This window comes from Meles meles, chromosome 13, assembly GCF_922984935.1.
Source record: "Meles meles chromosome 13, mMelMel3.1 paternal haplotype, whole genome shotgun sequence".
Taxonomy (NCBI): Eukaryota; Metazoa; Chordata; class Mammalia; order Carnivora; family Mustelidae; genus Meles; species Meles meles.
In genome coordinates, this window is record NC_060078.1 from 5,326,524 (window position 1) to 5,344,765 (window position 18,242).

General features: G+C 46.2%; 1 long non-coding RNA gene across 2 annotated transcripts; it reads right to left on the reverse strand.

Moving 5' to 3' along the window:
• Positions 1–8,051: 8,051 nt before the first annotated feature.
• On the reverse strand, positions 8,052–17,190 carry LOC123955395. 2 transcript variants are annotated; one of them, XR_006821270.1, is made up of 4 exons: positions 17,060–17,190; positions 16,076–16,146; positions 10,624–10,713; positions 8,052–8,257 (listed from the first exon to the last, which is right to left on the reverse strand). It is a non-coding gene; the product is annotated as an uncharacterized LOC123955395 (long non-coding RNA). The 2 variants fall into 2 exon arrangements; XR_006821269.1 differs by lacking the exon at positions 17,060–17,190 and adding an exon at positions 16,608–17,048.
• Positions 17,191–18,242: the final 1,052 nt, after the last annotated feature.

Here is an 18,242-nt window from a genome sequence, read left to right on the forward strand (position 1 = left end):
AGATTTTCTCCAATGAGCCTGTATTGATTTTAATAGCAGAACTATTAACTTTTAAGGTCTTTAAGGCATTTCATGGATGTTCCCTTAAAATGACAGTGTCCCCCCTAAATCAGACATGTGGACACTGTGTTTTGGGTTCAATGGAGTGAGGTGGAGAATCATGAATGCTAGATCTTTTGCACACAATGACTTAGTCAACGTGTGGATATTTACAAAGCACACACTCCTTTGATCAACCAATGCTTATGGAGAGCTTGCCTTGTGCTGGCCACTGCTTTCATGTCCAGGAGCCAGGGGACCTCAAAGGGAACAGTCGGGGCTGGATGGTGAGGGCGAAAAGCTTCTACTCTAGGTATTTGTGAACGTCATAAATCACTGAGGAATGACATGTTCCTAAACGTCGGCCAAATTTGCCCAAGCTGGCTCCCTTTGCTCACAAGTCCAAGACCCAAACCCCACTGCTCGGCCAGCTCACTGCCGAACCTGGGTGCAAAGGGTCTGCAGGTTTCCTGCATGACGTCATGGCTGCTTTGACACCGGCCGTCTGGTCTTGGAAGCTCTATGGGTCCTACAGCCTTGGTTTGTTGTATCGTTGCACAGTTCAGCACTTTTTTAGCATTCTGTTCAACCATTGACAACTTGATTTTCTTTTTTTTTTTTTTCTTTTTTACAGATTGAGAGAGAGAGAGAGAGAGAGAGAGATTACAAGTAGGCAGAGCAGCAGCCAGAGAGGGGAGGAAGCAGGCTCCCTGCCAAGCAGAGAGCCCTATACAGGGCTCGATCCCAGGACCCTGAGATCATGACCTGAGCTGAAGGCAGAGGCTTAACCCACTGAGCCACCCAGGCGCCCCGACAACTTGATTTTCTGACCACTGGTTACCGTATTTCTCTATTACATTGACAGGTTGTTGATTTCCCAGATCAGTTCGCTCTCCTTTCCCTCCTCTCTATCCCCACCTCTCTCCAGTTGGCAAGCTTCTATTTTCCAGTGGCTGTATCTGCATTTTGTAAGTGCATGGAAATAGGAGAAAGCAGGAGCTCTGGGACCACATGGCCGTCCCTGCAGTCAGATCCTCAGGTCGTGCTGTTCCTTGACATCACTGAAAATGGAGCCAAGGCAGCCCATCATGCCCCCGAGTGAAGGCCACTGTGTGGCTCTGGGCGGCCTGTGTTCCCAGCACACTGCCCAGGGTCACATTCCGTCTGTTTCCAGGGAGCCACACGCTATAAAGGGCAGGGCTGATTGTGAACATTTTACTCATATTCCAGACAGACTCCTGGTGAAGAGGGAAGCATGTATGCAGGTGATTTTCTGCTGCAAAAGCCACCCAGATGTGCCTTCTTCCTCCAAGCGCCATGGCCTGTCCCAGCCCCCCACACTGGGGTTTCATGCCAGAGAGGCCACGAGCCCCTCCTTAAGCCACACCACCGCACCCCGCAATTTCATTCTGTGTAGAGCAGGGTCCACCCACCCGTGCTGGGTCTTTCCAGTCAAAGTGGCTGTTTTTTTTCCCCCCTCAACCTTTCCCTGCCCCTTGGGATAATGAGAGTCATTTACAGGGATAAACGTTTAAACCTCACTAGGAGACAGCACAGCGTAATGGTTAATAAGCACCCTTGTTTCAAACCCCATCTCCGTGGTGCGCAATGTGTCTTTCAGGAAATTTACTTACGTTCCCCTGAGGGGGTGTGGTCGAGTGGTAATTAGCGTTGCCCCCTGACCCCGGCCTGGCTGATAGGAAGCCCGCCGTGAAGGTAGCTGCTATTACCGGTTCCCTACAGGACAGTGTCCCTAACGCAGCCGTGTGCAAGCCCACGTGCGAGCACACGTGTTTGATGCGTGGAAAGGAAGGACCGCTGCAACTGACAAGCCTTGCTTTCAGAGTTGCCACGGTTGGACTTTTTTTGCTTGGGAAGATAAGAATGTGACATTTCTTGCGTATCATATAGGGAGATGACTTCCACTTTTTTTTCAGCTCTTCAACGTTTGAAAGGGCACTTGGTGACAGTGAGCTGTTTCAGAGGTCTGTTTGTGAGCTGGGCTCAAGTAAGAATTAGTGAGACAGTGAAATTTTGTTTGTTCTCTAAAGGAAATCTCTTTTTCCCTCCCAACAGCACTGACAGTGTAAGGGGCCTTTGAAGCACCCTCTCCTTACAATCCCTTCCATGCATTTCCTTTCCCCATTTCTTCTCCTTTTCAGAAATCAGATCTCTCGAGCAGACAGTGCTTCAACTATCCCCAAACAGGGCAACTGGGAGATGGCTCTTAAAAGATGCAAAGTAATACTAGTCACATAACATGTAATAATTGTACTCTCTATACAGTACGGGGTACACAACCATCATAACAATCGCAGCCCTCTTGGGGAAAGTAACCGTTCTGGAGAGCTGAGTTCTAGACAATTGAGGGCTTGTCCTTCAAAGCACCAGAAAATACTAAAATACAATAAAATAAAATAAGTATTTTTAAAAAGAAAGGAAGAAACAAAAGACAAGACAAGATGTATTGGGTGGAAAACTTTCTGAAATGTAACTCAACCTCGACTGCTTTCCAAGAGAGTCTGGGAAATTACATTTCATCCCCTTTTCTCTTGTCTTGGTCTCCAAGTCATCATAATGAGAACCGAGTCTAATGCTATTGTATGACCGAGTTATGTGCTTGGGCAACTGAGATAGGTAGGATGTTTGCCTGCATACTAAGAAGACCCAAACCACTATACCTTTCCGAACTCTTGTGTCTGCTTTCCACAATTTTCTATTTCTCCCTTCTGTGGGCTGTTAGCGTTACTCCTGGTCAGCGTGTTTGTCTATGGCAGAATGTCTCTCTACTCCTAATTTCCTAAGTGTTGAAGGGGTGAAAGCAAGAAATTCACACGAATTAAGGTTATATATACAATAAGCATAAATATTTCCTGAGTCAGGGACCAAGGACTACCTCTCCCCTAAGAGAGGTCTATGTCTAAGAGAAGTATTTCTCAAGTTTTGCTTTAATTTTAAAAAATTCCTTGTTCCTGGGGCACCTGGGTGGCTCAGTGGGTTAAGCCTCTGCCTTTGGCTCGGGTCATGATCCCAGGGTCCTGGGATCGAGCCCCGCATACAGCTCTCTGCTCAACGGGGAGCCTGCTTCCCCCTCTCTCTCTGCCTGTCTCTCTGCCTACTTGTGATCTCTGTCAAATAAATAAATAAAATCTTAAAAAAAAATTCCTTGTTCCGAAGCTATTTTCTGGATAAGGAGGTTAGGCAATGGTTGGTTCTATGTAAATAAAAACATACATATAAAGGACGGTGGGCCTACCCGCTCCTGGTTCTGTCAGCCGTTACTCAAGTGCTTGCATTCAGATCATATATTTCCTTGGTGCCCTGAAGTGTTGAAAATTTTAATAGCTCTATGGATTGAACTGACATGAGACGAAACTATTTCAAGTCTCCTGCAGTGATTTTTACACTCATAAAAATGTTCTCAATGTATCAGAGGCAGTGTTTGATCAGAGACATAGTATCCGCAGAAACGTTAATTCAGGTGCGATCTCCTTTTGGAAGAACTTTCCTCTTTTCGCGAATGCTTTATGAGATGCATTTTCTATGACTGGCTGCTTCTATTTAAGATTCCCACATGTAACCTGGGCCATCAGCAGGCCCTCAGGATTTCCTGGCAGAGACCATCGTGGGTATTCAAAACCAGTGGGTTGAGAGCAGTGAGTCACCAGACACCGCCACATTCAACTGTGTGATGCTCCTGATTTACAACTTTGTCCCACTTCCTTGGGTTGTCACTCAGACAACTGAGGAACGCAGAGCAAATTGTGGCTGGACTGGCCTTCCAGAAAGTTCCAGACAGTGGTCCCTGGACCCTGGGAGGCCTCCGCTCCCCCGACACTGTTTATATTAGCTATCACGCACGGAACAGTCATGTGGTACTCTCTGCAGTCAGCAAGTTTATCTTGTGTTAAAGTTTTACCAGTAGAAATCAAGTCGTGTTTACCCCCGTTCTGCGGCAGGTCATGTGCAAACAGCACCTGTGAACAATTTTAGCACCCACGCTGGACTTTCTCCTTCGTATCTGTCTTCACAACAAACGTTGTGGGGAACGCCAGCCATTGTCAAGTCTCTGGCAAATGTGAAAATCCTCAGCAGAAATGGCTTCCAGTCATGGCTGTCAAAGTGCTGGGGACGTCAGCTTTGCTGCCGACAGAGCACATGCGTTGACTGTGGACATCAGTCCTGCCCTAAACCCAACCTCAGCACAAACGTCAAATCTCTGAATTCTGCTAACAGGCATTCCCTCCATGAAACAAGAGTCCTCGACAGAATTTTTCTTTAATGTGTTAGCATTTAAAACGATTCTATAAACTGAATTTCAGTGTACTTTCTGATCTCTCTGTGTAATATTTATGTATCAGTCGCGGTGAGAGAAGCGCTGTTCCAAGTGCTTTAAAACACTAATTCATTTAATACTCAAACAACTTTGTGAGATAAGCACCATTACCCCACTTTATGTTTATGTAAACTGAGGCACAAGGAGATTAAGTAATTTGTCCAAGGCAAATTTGCTGGTTAAGGGATGGAGCGAGAAGCTGAACCCAGACCAGGGCAAACAGAGAACCCCTGGCCTATGCTCCCCACTGCACTCCCCGTGATTGTAAGTACTGATAATACCGTTCTTTATGTTTTTCCAGACAAACAGAACCAAAGTTAAGTTTTTAAAATATCTATTGTATTAGCTTGCTAGGGCTACCATAACAAAGGCCCAAAGACTGGTCATAATAGGCCAGCCATTAGTATGCTAGAACTTATTAACAAAATGTCAAAACAAGGAGTGCCTGGGGGGCTCAGTCTGTGAAGCATCTGCCTTCGGCTCAGGTCAGGATCTCGGGGTCCTGGGATCAAGTCCTGTGTCAGGCTTCCTGCTCAGTGGGGAGTCTGCTTGCCCATCTCTCTCTGCCCCTCCTCCAGCTCATGCTCTCTCATTCTCTCTCTCTCTCTCTCAAATAAATAACTAAAATCTTAAAAAAAAAAAGTCAAAACAAGCTCTATGTTCTTTAAGAATAGATAATATTCAAAATGGTCATTCAAAATGGTCAATGCCAAGGTTGAGAAATTTGGGGGTTCTTTTGGGTGGTAGTTTGTTTGACAAGTCTCTCCAATTTGAAGTGGCTGCTATAACTATGAGACATAGGGATGAAACCACTATTTTTTGGATTTCTTCCCTTCCTTTTCTTACACCAAGTGTGAAGATGTGGGGAACTCTTCTTCTATTATCTCTCTGTCTGTTATCCATTCATCCATCCATCTATCCATCCATCCATCTATCCATCATCTCAATAGACCACAGACTGAGGAGTAACGTAGTCACCTTATTAGTTAATTGCATTTTTGGCAGGTGTTTAGAAAGACTTAGCTTTCTCATTTTAGCTTTCTCATCATAAAATGTGTCCTTTAAGCCAACTGTAGAAAGTATGAAGTCATATAAAGGGAAAGAGCTTTATGGCAAGAAATCGAAGGTAAGCCATCTTTTATGACTGTGAGTAAATCCTGGGTTAGGGTGAAAAATCAGTGTTATGTAGAAATAGTAGGCGTGTATCTGTGTAATCGTGAACTATCCTACAGTGTCTGGCCTGGAGCAGGTGGTTAAAAATATTAGCAGGCAGACAGGCAGACAGGCAGGCAGGCATGAGGTCCCCGTTTTTCCTGACAAATGGCAGAAATTGAGACCAGCAATGATTTCGGTCCCCATGATGATGAACTACATATAACATTATAATTTTACTCCTCATATAAAGGCACTATTATCCTGCCCCTCCTCATCCTAATTCCAATTCTCCAAGTAGAGCATGTCTGTCTTAGCGGTTTTGCTCATTTCTGCAACTACCACTCACGGCCACAGAAGCACAATCTAAACCAATTCAGAATCATTAGACAAGCATGAGTGTGAGTACCAGACATCCCTTTCCTGCGTTTGGTTTTGAATCCCAAGAAACTCAAACAAACTGGGCCCTAGGGAAGTTGCCAGCATCGTGCTAAATAGCCTGCCGCAATCCATTGACGGGTGCTGTGATCATGTGGTTCTATGTTTGTTTATTAAAAACTCAAAAGTAAGGGCACCTGGGTGGCTCAGTGGGTTAAAGCCTCTGCCTTCAGCTCAGATCATGATCTCAGGGTCCTAGGATCGAGCCCCGCATCGGGCTCTCTGCTCAGCGGGGAGCCTGCTTCCTCCTCTCTCTCTGCCTGCCTCTCTGCCTACTTGTGATTTCTCTCTCTGTCAAATAAATAAAATGTTTTAAAAAAAAACTCAAAAATATGTAACCCTCTATCAAACGCTGGGCTTATCTCAGTCCCCTTAAAATGATGGTTTTCCTTTCTCCTGGGTCATGTGTGCCCAGTATGGGGAGCTGTCCTTGTTCTATCGTTCAATGAATGGACAGAGAGGTAGGCCAAGGAAACAACGTGCTCTTAAGTTCCTCGGTATTTTGGTCAGTAGTCAGGTGGTCACTGTAGCAGACCACAGTGTTCTTCACAATTATTTGTTTCCTCTCCTTTGTGTGTGTGTTTTTTTAAAGATTTATTTATTTATTTGAGAGAGAGAGAGAGAGCGCATGCGAATGGGGTAGGGGTGAGGAGCAGAGGGAGAAAGAGAAATTCAAGCAGGCTCCACGCTGAGCACGAGCACCGAGCAGGTCTCGATCCTACAACCCCGAGATGATGAAATGAGCTGAAAACCAAGAGACAGACCCTCAACCCACTGAGCCACCCAGGTGCCCCTCTCCTTTATTTTTTTTTACAGAGTTTTATTTTTTTTTTTAACTAATCTCTACATGCCATGTGACGCTCGAACTCACAACCCCGCAATCAAGAGTCACATGCTCCACTGACTGAGCCGACAAGGTGACCCTATTCCCTCTCCTTTAAAAGGATTATACATCCTGTGGTGCTCGGGTGGCTTAATAGGTTAAACATCTGCCTTCCGTTCAGGTCAAGATCCCAAGGTCCTGGGATCCAGACACATATTGGGTTCCCTGCTCACCAGGGAGTCTGCTTCTCCCTCTCCCTCTGACACTCCCTTGCTCCTGCTCCCCTCCCCCCAATAAATAAAATCTTTTAAAAACGAGAAATGAGCAGAAGACATGAACACATATTTCTGCAAAGAAGACATCCAAATGGCCAACAGGCACATGAAAGAGTGCTCAATATCACTCGGCATCAGGGAAATACAAATCAAAAGCACAAAGAGATACCATCTCACACCAGTCAGAATGTCTAAAATTAATAAGCCAAGAAATGACAGATGTTGGTGAGAATGTGGAGAAAGGGGAACCCTCCTACACTGCTGGTGGGAATGCAAGCTGGTGCAACCACTCTGGAAAACAGTATGGAGGTTCTTCACAAATTGAAAATAGAGCTACCCTAAACCCAGCAATCAAACTACTGGGTATTTACACTAAAGATTACAAATGTAGGGATCCGAAGGGGAACGTGCATCCCAATGTTTGTAGCAGCAATGTCCACAATAGCCAAACTGGAAAAAACCCAGGTTTCCATTGACAGATGAATGAGCAAAGATGCGCCACACACACGCGCGCGTGCACACATACACACACACACAGTGGGATATTACGCAGCCATCAAAATTTCAAAATCTTGCCATTTGCAATGACATGTATGGAACTAGAGGGTATTATGTTAAGTAAAATGAGTCAATCAGAGAAAAACAATTATATGATTTCACTGATGTGTGGAATTTAAGAAACAAGGCAGAGGATCATAGGGGAAGAGAGGAAAAAATGAAACAAGACAAAACCAGAGAGGGAGACAAACTATCAGAGACTCTTAATCTCAGGAAACAAACAGGGTTGCTGGAGGGGAGACGGCTGAGGCATGGGGTGGCTGGAGGATGGACTTTGGGAAGAGTATGTGTTATGATGAGTGTTGTGAATTGTGTAAGACTGATCTCACAGACCTGTACCCCTGAAACAAATAATACATTATACATTAATTTTTAAAAAGTTAAAAAAAATTTTTTAATTAAAGGATTATACATCCCTATCTATGTCAGAACTCCTTTTAGGTCAAGTATACATCCCCCTTCGTTGTCCAGCTTGATCATGTGATTGACTTTGACGGACATGTGAACAGACATGATACATGCCATTAGAAGCAGAAGTTTTAATGCGATTCTGTGGTTCAGCTTGGTCACTTGCTCTCCTGGTGCCTTCTAAGAGGACTGCAGATTCCACATAAAGACTACTCCTTCCACTGCAACCTGGAATGAGAAAAAACGTGGGACAGAGGCATAGCAGAGCCATAAGCTACATGTATCATGAATGAGAAATAAACTACTGATGTAAATTACTGAGATTTGGGGATTGTTATGTTCAAAACTGACAAATATAGTCACACAAGATTTTGTTGAGATTTGTACAAATAGAACAAGGCAGAATATGAGTGAAAGAAGAAGATACTACATTTCAAACCAGCAAGGACTACTTTATAAACATAAAAGAACCCATAGCTTACATAGCATAATATTTGTTGGAAAAATGTGCCTTAGAAAATCATGATACCGGGCGCCTGGGTGGCTCAGTGGGTTAAAGCCTCTGCCTTCAGCTCAGGTCATGATCCCAGGGTTCTGGGATCGAGCCCCGGATCAGGCTCTCTGCTTAGCAGGGAGCCTGCTTCCTCCTCTCTCTCTGCCTGCCTCTCTGCCTAGTTGTGATTTCTCTCTGTCAAATAAATAAAAAAAAAAAAAAAAAAAAGAAAATCATGATACCACAGATATCTACCCAATGCCTGACGGAGATTATGGGAGAGCAGATCTTTAACACAGACAGAGCTTGTTTCAAAATTGTTGTCTTCCAGAATTTTGGTTTCATGTATGCCTATCTGTGTGTATGTGTGTGGATATTCACACACAATACCATTTTTATTTTTGTACTCTAATGCCCCATTTTCCGAGTCCTTGATCTTGCGAACTGGGGTTTTGTCAACATTTTCTAGGAATGCGTGGCTGATTACAGATCATAGCTCTGCCGTCCAGGAGGGCTTTTGACAAATGTTTATTGAATATGACTATTGGAAGGAGAAAACTGGAGCACCATGAGAAGACTTGAGCCTAAAACAATGCTTGTCACAAAGTAGGGGCTAAAAAGTACTTGCTGATTGAACGAATAAATTTTAATACTATAGAGTTTAGGTAAGATAAAGGGCTACCTTTGTCATGAGGTTTGTTTGCTGTATATATAATTATGAATTAATTCCCATCTCATCTCATAAAGACTCTGGGTCAGCTCACTCTAGAAGACATGCCTCAGAGAAGTGATTTTTTTTTTTTTCCTGTTGGCCCACACAGAAAGGGGAATCATGAGTAAGAAGAAAAGGTCTAAAATGTTTTGAGAACTTCTGCACTTTATAATTATATTCTTTTGGCCCTTTTCTCTGCTTGTTGAATGTTTTTGGATTCTTGCCATTATCCCTATGATTGAGTCAAGCCCACAGCGATGGTCTTCTTAGATCATGATTCATGTTCTTGCAAGGACATTTGTTGGAGGACCATGAATTGAGAGAACACATTCTTGGAAATTTGGAAATAGGTGGATCCCGAAACGACCCAAGGATTCACTGTCACTTAAAGTGAGCACATAACTGGGATGCCTGGGTGGCTCAGTTGGTTAAGCATCTGCCTTTAGCTCAGGCCACGATCTCATGGTATGTGCGGAGTCCCACATTGGACTCCCTGTTTGGAGGGGAGTCTGCTTCCTCCTTACCCTCTTCCCCTCTCCCCGCTCATGCTCCCCCTCTCAAATAAACAAATAAAATGCTAAAAAAAAAAAAAGAGCACATAACTTAATTCATGTAATACAGGTAGATAATTCATTGCTCCCTTTCCATTCTTTCACCCGTGTAGTGTCTCTTCTACAAGATCAGGCTTATCAAATGTGGCCTGTCATGCAGGTAATTTGTGACCAATTTGTTTGCCTCTCAATGTGGTTTCGAAAGGCTGGTGAAGTCAGAAGCTGGGGTCGCCATCTTGCAAGCATGAAGAGGCAAGCCTGAGGACAAAGGCCAACAATGCTGAGGATAGAGAAGCCAACAGAAGGGAAGAAACCAGGTTTTCCACATCAGCCTCTAAATTAACTAATCCTTCAACTACTCAGCCCCCAAACTTCTTGTTAAGCAAGATAACAGGTATCATTTTGTTCAGGTCACTTGTCAGGTGTTCTGTTCATGACCGCTAGAGTCAGCCAGAATGTTCCCTTGGCCTTTTACCCTTTCACACATGGATTGTTGTGCCCAGACATGTCTGGCTCTCAGTGGAAGAGCTCACATTGGACTCTCCACTCAAGGTGCTTCTGGTCTCTGTGACAAAATAATAAGCTGCCTGTGACTCCACACTCCCTGCTGGTCCTTCGCTTTGTCTACCATATAGGCCATAGCGAGCAGTCAAGAGAAGCAACTGCTTATTTATTCATAAAATAGTGGTTAAATACATAAATGTATACTTTTGAGTCTATATAGACGCTTCTACAGAGAATAGTTAAGGGCCCTGCAGTATGATCATACTCATGCGAGTCCTAGCTCTGTCCTCCTCGACTGGGGCTAGTTCTCCTGGGAAACCACCATGTCACCTACCTGGTGATCCCGTTATCCCATGAGGTTGCCAAGAAGTTGACTTCTCTGCCTCTACCCCATGTGAGGGCACACTCAGCATCAGAAAGTTTCCTAAATATAAAAATAGCAAATGTGTTCTAATTAAATAAATTAAGTACTGGGGAAATTAAATGTAAAAACTAATAACAAACCTCCCATTGAGCCCCAGCAATCATTTAAACCTACGTCTCCCCTGTTAGCAGGATGAAGAGGCCCCAAGAATGGCTGAAGCTGCCATTTCTCCATCTAGATCCACTCGATAACCTGTATGTTCAGGGGAGGCATTAGCTACGTCCACCTGGCTCACCCTGTCCCTACCTGAGCTTCTATCTCCTTGGAGGCGCTAAATGGCTACACAAAGGTTGAATAAATGACGAGCCAGCTGTAATGCAAGGCCCAGGGCTATGAAAGGGTCAGCCCTATCAGATCCTGGCGGGGACTGTTGCTAAGGGAGTCCTGCTCCGTGAATTCCAGGAAAATAGCAACAAGGATGAGTTAGAATGTTGTTGGCAAAAGGGCTTCACTGAAATCTCGCCATAAATTTGTTGCAGAAAGGGCACTTGGGCATTTACTGTTAAACAAAGACAGGAATCTATATCATTAATTAGAACTTCCATTTACTGAGCAAATGCTGTCTCCAACACTGTGGTCTGTGCTTTAGACATTAATTCATTTAATCCTCCTGACCACCGCATGGGTGCTGCAGCTGACTGCCTCCAGGATGTCCCCCGAGGCCCCCCACTCCTGACATTTGCTTCCTTGTATAATTCCCTCCCCTTGAGTGTGGGCTGGATTTACACACTCAGTTCTAAAGAATGGGCTGGTGGAAGTAATGGGACGTCACTTGCAAGATTAGGTCATAAAAACATCACCTTCTCTCTTGGGTGCTTCAGCTGCTGTGCTGCGAGCTGCCCCGTAGTGGGGGCCTATGTGGCCAAGACCCAAGGGAGACCCCCAGCCAATAACCAGTGAGGAGCTGAGACCCTCAGTCCAACAGCCTGCAAGAAATAGCCTCTCGCCAACAACCACATGCATTTGACACGGAAGAGGGGCCTCCCCCAGTCAAACCTTCAGATGGGACCGCAGTCCTAGAGGACAGATTGACCACAACCTTATGGGATACCTGGAACCGGAAGTTCCCGGGTAAGCCATGCCTGGATTCATAACCCGTTACTGTAAGCTGCTACGTTTGGGAGGTGATTTGTTGCTCAACAGTAGATAATATAAGGAGGTCCTAACATTATTTGCAATTTACAGAAAAGGAGATTGAGGTTCCGAGTGGACAGGAAATGGAGGAGCCGGGATGTGGATGATGTGGTCTGACCTCAGAGGCTGCACGATTAATGACTAGAGTCAGTTTCAGATGGTGTTAAGCACATTGCTACTGTTTAGCCAGAGCTGGTACTGTGCAGAATCTTCTTTGGAAAGCTATTCTGTCTCCTCCCAAGACAGGTAAAATTTTTGAGAGATTCCAAAAGCAAAAATAAATAAATAAATAAATATTACAGCATGCAAGCTATCACAGAACATTACCATCTCATTTCTAGCAGAGATGACCTCGTGGCCTCCCAGCCCACCACCCTAAAAATAATCACCCCAGTACTTTCTTCTCTACCCCCTCACAATGATGCAAAGTACAACAAACGTGCATGCATGATCGAATTTATACAAATTTTATAGAGTGTGTGCATACGCACACACACACACTGTCTACGACAATGTGGGATCACAATTGCTCCTGTTACCTATTGTTGTGTAGTAAATCACTCCAAAATGCAGAGGCTTAAGACAGCACCAGCATTTTTTTTTAATCTCCCTCTCATGGTTTCCAAGGGTCCAGAAGGTGGGAAGGATTCGGCTGTGTGGTGGGCTTGGTACCTTTTGCAGTTATAGCCAAAGGCCTGGGTGCCCCGGGGCTGCCCCGCTGCCCTCCCTCCAGCACCAGTTTGGTGATCTCAGGGCAGCCTCACCACTCACTTCACCACTGAAGCCTTCGAGAACAAGTGTTCTAGAGACGAGGCAGCGATCCCTTTCATAACATGGAGTCAGAATCACGGATTGTCATTTCTGCCTAACCCTGTTGGTCAGAAGAGTTTGCCTGGTTTAAGGGAAGGAGGCATAGCCCTCCCTTCTCAGTGGAAGGAGCATCAAAGAATTTGGACACATATTTTCGTGCGTGTGTTTTTAAAAAAATTTTATTTATTTATTCGACAGAGAGACAGTGAGAGAGGGAACACAAGCAGGGTGAGTGGGAGAGAGAGAAGCAGGCTCCCAGCTGAGCAGGGAGCCAAAACAGTGCTCGATCCCAGGATGCTGAGATCATGACCTGAGCTGAAGGCAGATGCTGAATGAACAACTGAGCTACCCAGGCGCCCCGTGTACGTATTTTTGAATTGCCAGAGTGGTACGCTCTATTTCTCTCTAATGTGGAGCAACCACACACACCTAAGGCGGGGGTCCCCTAAGATAATTCGGGGGGCATAAAAAGTATTAGAGCTCATATTTCTGTTTCAATTCACTCATTTTATCCTATTTTTGAATGTATTTATAATTAAATCAACATATACGTTGGAGAATAAGCTCCAACTTTTTTTTTTTTGCTAATGAGGTGCATGATTTCAGAACTTTTTCAAGTATTGCTAATACTTTGCCCAGAGCCTGGCTCTCACTCTGTTCTTATTTAAAAAAAAAAAAACACTGAACCCTCTATATGAAGATCCACTAATCAACTCAGAACCTTTTTCCTTTTCCTAGAAACTTCTTCATAGAGTTCTCTTTTCTCACCAGCCACAGCAGAGTCCAGCTGTTTTGTTTTTGTTTTTGTTTTTGTTTTTGCCATTCCCAACAACGATGTAAGGTACATCCCCGTCCCAGGTGTCCTGGTAGGATTTTGCCAAGGTAGCTGTGGGCTAAATTTCAAGCAGTGGGATTCCTGGATCAAAGATTATGTACATTGAACATTATGATTGACGTTGCTAAATTGCTCTTAGAAGAATCTTAATAGTGGCCAATGACCACCAGCCGGCAGCCCTTGTAACAATATTTGCACATACCTGTTCCTCCACATACCTTCACAGGTAGTTATTATTATAAAACTTGACAGTCTTTGCCAGTTAGGGGAAAAGCGGTATCCTGTTAGCACTTGGACGTGTGTCTTCAGTGCTGTTCCTTGCCCGGTTTTCTACTGGGTTATTCTGCCTTTTGTTTATTGATTTGTGCTAGCTCTTTGTAATTTAAGGAAATTAGTCCTGTGTTATTATGATGGCTTGCAAATATTTCCTGTTTAAAGGGGCTTTTGTCACAGAAAGGTAGAGACGCTTTTATGGTATGGAATTTATGGTTTTTAAATCGATGGCTTCCTCTCTAGAAAGGACTTCCCTTACAGAAATGATCGACAAAGGCACCCATGATTTTTAAATCTTCTGGTTTCACATGTTATCTTGAAGTCTTATCTACGAGGAATTTATGGGGACACAAGAGTAAAGATAGCTATGGCTTAACTTGTTTTTCCAAATGGCCAACCATTTCTGAAGAGTTCCAGCATCATTTGTAGAATAATCTCCCTTTCTGCCACTTTCCAGGAGCTCTTGCTACCTTTGCCTGACCCATGCTCACTGGCCACTCTGGGTGGATGGTTATTTGGACAATGACCTAGAATTAGGGGAGAAGCGACTTGTAGCTTCGGGAGAAGAGGAAAAACTGAAAAAGCCCACGGTCTAGCTTCTCACTAAAGGCAGACACATTCTCCATCTTGGGTACTGAATGGAGCTCCCCCACAACCCCCCTCCGTCGTTCTCCCCACCCCCGTCCCCCACCCCAGGCCTGGCTGAGAAAAATCTCTGTTCTGTCCCTTTGGCCATTCTTGCCCCCGGGGCCCTTTTTGGGCCCGTGTGTTAGGCAGAGCCGCTGTGTAAGTGGCTTTCACCGGAGCATTTTGGAGACAATGCAGGAAGAACTAGCCGTGAGCAAAATGGAATTTGAAATAAATCATTTGTCTCTGTGAAGGTGAACAACTGTAGGACTTTATATGGACACGGCCCTGTTTAAGAAGGCGCAAGGCACGTTGCCCTGTGTCATTAACCCATCTGGCTTGGTGGGGCGGGAGGGATAAGTCTCTGCTGAGATCCTCACTTCCACGCTGCACTGACAGGACAGAGGCTGGGATTGAGCTGAAGAGCTTTCCAACTGGCTACTCGAGGCTGCTTGGAAAAAAGTTAGGTTGACACTGAGATTCAGCCCTTAACCTACCTAGACAGAGATAGCTGCTGGGTTTCTGGCATGGACATTTGGCACCTGTGACTGCAAAGGTCCAGGATCCGAGCCAGCTGCCTGGGGTGCTCCGGAGAGGCACGGGGTGCCTCCTTCCCACACTTGAAAGGTGCCAGGACTGGAGACCAGTCCCTGGTTCTTGTCTGAGACGGAGAAACCCCCACCCTTGCCGCTCCCCTGAGGATGGGGCCTGTCCCCACTAGGCACTCCAGAAGAGGCAGGATCTGGGTTCTCCCACACCCAGCTCAGAAGCCCCGGAATAGGAGCAGGAACAGGAACCCCCCTCCTACCCCCAAAGGATCGCTGTCCCACTTCTGTCTAATGTGGAACCTGGGCCCTCCGAGGCCTCCCCAGCACCCCAGGCTGGTCCAGGGCCCAGATTTCCACCTGAGGCTTCGTGGCTCAGCCCCCAGCAGGGGCCTGGGAGAGGAGGTATTGGGGAGAGCCAGCAGATTAAAATCTCACCCCGCCGTGGGACTGTGCAGGTGGCCCCCAGATAAGAAACAGGAGCACTGCCACCCCAATTGAAAAACAATTTAAGATATCATGCTCATTCAAGGGGTTTGCAAGCATAAGACCTGACTAGATTTAGATCTAGTAGTTAACAAAAATCAGATGGTGGAGAACAAGAATTTCATGTAAATCAAAATACGACTCCATAACGGGCAACTGAGCTGTTGTAGTGTTTTGCCTCCCTCCCCGCCCCCGCAAGGCTGGAGATAGTTCCTGTCACCAGACACACTGCATCTGACATGGGAGATCGCGGCTGGGGCCACTGACTTCATTTACTTAAAAATCACTGCAATTTGCTAAAGAAGTTCAAATGTTCCTACCTTTCTGTTAAAAAGAAAAAAAAAAAAAGGCAGTCCTAAAATGAACGGTTTCAGTGAGTCAAATCACCAAAGAAGTGGTACCAGCAAGACCACCCAGGCCCCAACACCACTTTTTCCTCCAGCCCTCTTTGAAGGCAAGGGTTTAGGCTTGTAATTAAGGGATGCCTTTGTTTCTTTAATGAGGCTAATCCCCATCTTGAGGGAAATCACCTTTTAGGTAACACAGCAGGGCATGAAATGAGGGAGGACCACCTAGGTCCCGGCTTCCAGCTGTGTTTGAGGAGGAGTCTGGTCACTGGGCAGGTAAGGAGGGGGGCGGGGCGCATACTCACCTGTGTGGCAGAGGCGCGCGGAAAGATGCTACCGCAAAGGACTCCAGGGCCATCACAAGAGGTGATGAAAACTATTTTGCAAAAAGAGAACCATAACTGTTTGGATCTTGAAAAGCTGGAGTGTCCCTTTCTCCTCCCCAGACAGCCATTAGAGCCTGAAGCAGGCGCCTGTGGGAAGGCAGGCCTCCGCGTAGCAATGAGTTACCAGGTCCCTAAGGTACCATGTTGAATTTCTCAATCCAACTTTGTTTAGTTTGGGGAAAACATTCTTTCAGTCAAAAAAAAAAAAAAAAAAAATCACCGTGGTTTCTCTCCTACTCCCACCCTCTATAATCGCCACTTGCAAGAAAGTTTCACCATTTTCCCATAAAACCAAAAAAATGAGGATGCTGGGCAGACAGTCTTTGTTTCTTTTCTCCCTTCTCTGTCGATTCCCCCCCCACACCAGCCCTTCTGCTTCAGTCAGGCCTGTCTGCCCGCAGTCCCCACACATTCCTCAGTCACACTGGGCTCCAGCCAGGCAGTGTCCTACCCTTTTCTCCTGGTCATACTTCCTCTTCCAGAAGCCAGCTCACCGCTCCGCTCACTAAGCAACACTGGGGTAGGGTTGGAGGTAGCCCGCGGTCCTTCGGAGCACACACGGCAGGGACGGCCCTGTGCCACGTGCCAGCAGGGGGGAGCTTACTGCTTCTTCCAGGCAGTCTGCCTAGATTGTCTGCATGCACCTTCATGCTTGCTTTCTGCCTGCGGTCACTTGTAGGTAATTCATCAACGCACCCATCATCTGGCAGCTGCTGAGCTCCCACTAGGATGGGTCAGCTCGCTGTACATGATTATTCACGCCCGCCCCTTTTGTGAGGCTCCTGAAGCCCATTCACGTGCATGAGCACACAGGCACTTTCTTCTCAACCAACACGTTTTGAGGGATTCCCTTTGTCTTCCAGTTATTTCGGTTGCTAGTCTTCTCCCCACCGCTTTACTCACGTCTTGGCACGGGTGCTGCTTCAACCAGTGTGTGTCCGTTCTATTCCTTTAGCAGGGCGGGGTCAGGGGTGAGTCGCTCCTTAGTCAAAGCTCTCGGATTCTCATTAATTGCTCTACTATTGACTCACCGGGTGAGCGTGGACGAGTCACTTCCCTTTCTCACCCTCCGCCTCTACGGCCTCACCAGGCTCTCTGCACATCTGGAAAGAACATGGCCGGAATGAATGTGGTGTCCTCTGTACCTCGGAGGACTATATAATCCACTGTCCGGCTGTCCCTTTGCAGAACAAAGGGAGGTGTTCATAATTATGCCGAGACAGGTTTAAGCAGGTTGGTCCCTGGCAGATTCTAGAACCTCGTGTAAAAATGGGGATAGGAGCAGGCTTTCCTTAGCTTTTCACCTCCCGGCTCGCAGAGATAGAAAAACGGCCTGCTGCGGTCTGTGCTACTAGCTTTGCTCGAGAGGAGGGCTGAGAAATTCAGACCCTCTTTCATACATTTCAAACCTATGTGCAAAAATAATCAGATGCAGCCCTGTGACACAGGGTGACCTGAGAAATGGTGGGTGACGCTGGGCAGAGCTGTCGTCGTGACAAAGAAGGGTCTTATCTGCTCCTTGTAAGCCTCACACATTACGCCATGCCCTGCCCCTCCGATATTTAAACCACCCTGATATCAAGCCCTAGCGTATTTGAGGGCTCTAAAAGAACACCTGGCCACTTTGATTAAGTGGGGCCCGGAGGAAGGGCTAACAGAACTCCAGAGCGTCTCTAAAGCGCCTTACGAGGTTCTGAGAATTCAGTTGGTGGACGCCTTCCCGTGTAAGATCTGCATCTGGGCCATGGCCGTCGGGCCCCTCTGCTGAACTCCTCCTCCTGGGAGGGAATGCCCAGGCCAGAAGAGAGAGCCAGTGTGCAAAGTGCTGCATGATCAGGAATCAGCAAAACAGAAAACAGAGCTACACATGCTTGGCTCGGGAACCAGATACCAGGCGCTGGGCAGGAATTCGCCCTTGGGAAGCTGTTGCTTAACCCCCTGGCTCCTCGGGCTCCTTACCTCCTTGGCAGAGGCCAAGGCAAACAGGCATCCTGGGTGAGACCAGACCAACCAGCCAATGCCAGCTCACTTGGGGTGAGACCAGGGCTGGGAGGGGCCCAGCAAACCTGCAGCATGCCGGGCACTG